Source organism: Triticum dicoccoides, chromosome 2A (genome assembly GCF_002162155.2).
Source record: "Triticum dicoccoides isolate Atlit2015 ecotype Zavitan chromosome 2A, WEW_v2.0, whole genome shotgun sequence".
Lineage (NCBI taxonomy): Eukaryota > Viridiplantae > Streptophyta > Magnoliopsida > Poales > Poaceae > Triticum > Triticum dicoccoides.
This window is the reverse complement of record NC_041382.1, coordinates 397171444-397173705: the sequence shown is the minus strand read 5'-3', so window position 1 is coordinate 397173705 and position 2262 is coordinate 397171444. Positions and strand designations below refer to the sequence as shown.

General features: G+C 43.1%; 1 long non-coding RNA gene across 1 annotated transcript; it reads left to right on the top strand.

Moving 5' to 3' along the window:
* The first annotated feature begins 1213 nt into the window (after positions 1-1213).
* LOC119359401 lies at positions 1214-2056 on the top strand. The gene is made up of 2 exons (XR_005172517.1): positions 1214-1754; positions 1844-2056. It is a non-coding gene; the product is annotated as an uncharacterized LOC119359401 (long non-coding RNA).
* Positions 2057-2262: the final 206 nt, after the last annotated feature.

The window sequence follows — 2262 nt, the reverse complement described above, 5'->3', positions numbered from 1 at the left end:
AGAATCAACAAATCAAAAGAGCAACTGCAGTGTGAACAAAAAGAAGGGACAAATGAACTGCAGCTCACCTGACATGTGCAAAAAGTAATTTAGTCAAGTCACAACGTATATCAGCCAGTCTCATAGTCTCTAATCTCAACATCTAGCACACATCAGTAACATGTAGCAACAGCAGCAGCACCCCAAAGCAGCAATATTTCTCTCTGAATGAATCTCTGTTACTTCCTCTCTTAAGCCTAGCCTGCACTTGAACAACAGTAGTAAAGCAGTCAGCGGCATGGCAATTTCTCCTACATCATGGTGGAGGCCAAGGGGACGCATCCAGACTGCCCGCGAACAGAGACTGAATCTGGCGAAGTTTGGACAAAGTGAAATTCTCACCTGTGCTCTGTCGTTGGGGTCGACTTCCGCAGCATCCACCGTCGTCTTCTCCATGCCGTCGTCGCCGGTGAGTCGCCGAAGATGTTGAGGAGGGCCTGGAGGAGGAGGAGGGGCTGGTGGATTAGTTGCTCGAGGACGAGAGTCCCCGCCCCATGCCGTCGCCATGCTCCAGATCGAGCGCTAACTTGTCGTCATCCTCCAGATCGAGCGGCGCCTCGTCGATTAGGGCCTCGGGGAAGAAGGGGTTTTTAAACGAGAGGGGGAGCTATGCAGCGTTGTAGAGGATGGAAAGGAGGCGCGGGGGATCTCAGCGGCGCGAGGGAGCTCAGCGGCCCGGCGCTGGGGAGCTCACCGGCGCCGCGCGACGCAGAGCAGCGCAGCATCAAGAAGCTGCGGGGAGGAGAGTGGAGCGGTGACAGGACGAGGACTGCGGGTTTGGTCGGACAAAAGTGAAGGTTTCTTTTTTTTTTTAAATGCCACGGAGACATTACTATATTAGGCAGTGACCAGAGATTACAAGTGAGTGGGAATGAATTCATAGGCGGTGGGAATGGATTCTGGACAGTTGTACCCAAACCAATTTTCTTTATCTTCTATATAAATAAAAAAATACATTCTTTCTTCTGCTAAAAAATCATTATTTTTATCGGGTGTGTCCCATTCACCTGTCTGGGTGCGATTTTTTTTATCATCAGGCTTGTGACAATCATGATCATTTGATGAATTTGAAAAGTTTTTCATATAACTATCTATAAAAATTGAAAAAAGAATTATTGAATATGTTTAAGTTCTATATTTATGTAGGTCATCTTATGGTCCGTGAGCATTACATTTTAAGGTGTACTTCAGATGAGGTATTTTGTCTGACGCTTCTCCACAAGTATTTTTTGTTGTGTACCATCACACTTACTCTATGATGTATCATTATTTTAAAACTAACTCTGGCTATTACTTTACAGGATTATATGACCAATTTAAGAACAAAAACTAGCTAACATTTTAGTGGATTCGAAATTGAATGTTGATAATATAAGACATTAAGACTTGAAGATGACGGAAACAACACTAATTCCCAAGGATTGTATGATTCTGCATAGACCCCTAAGAACGGAAACGACATATATCAACAGAGAGTTGGTTAAGTCTTAATCGACTAAGATTTAGCAACCCCGAGCACTTGTAGGAAGAACAAAAGGCAAATGTAAAGACCACAAACAAGCTGCTCGGAAAAAGAGAAGAGATTAAAAAGTACAAGGACATCAAATAGATGACTAGGGAAGCGGTCACACTACCAGACGTAGTGCGTGTTACATCAAACAAAATCCATGATTTTACTGGAGCTACCTTGGACCCTACTGCTTCAATGACTATATGTAACCTCAAATAGACTCTTCTGGAAATTATTTATGATGTTGTGGTTGCGCTTCAAAGCTTGACTAGCGTGGCATGTCTCTCATTGCAGGAGAAAGGCATATGATCCAGACTCAGATTCAAGTTGTGTTGAGGGTTATGCTAACGACATGGGTGAGAGCAAGACATTGCATCTCTGCTAACATAGCTTGCTTTATAAAGCCAATGTATGCCCGTATCGACTAATCTGAGTATTTTCTTTTAATCTATTAAGACCATGTAATATAATGTAAGTATCTATTAAGTTAGTTCTAAATTAATCTCATATGGACGGTTCGAATACTTGGCTCGCTCTCGATTTTTGCACCATGGGCGCAACAGAACCAATATATGCTTTTGCCTTCAAGTGCACGTCCAAGGGCCTATGCATAATTGTCTATCAGTATCACTTGCTTGCTGCATGCAGTATCATGAGTTGTGCTTTGGCAGCAGTAATACTTTAAAAAAATCTTCCTTTGTCTACTGCATGTT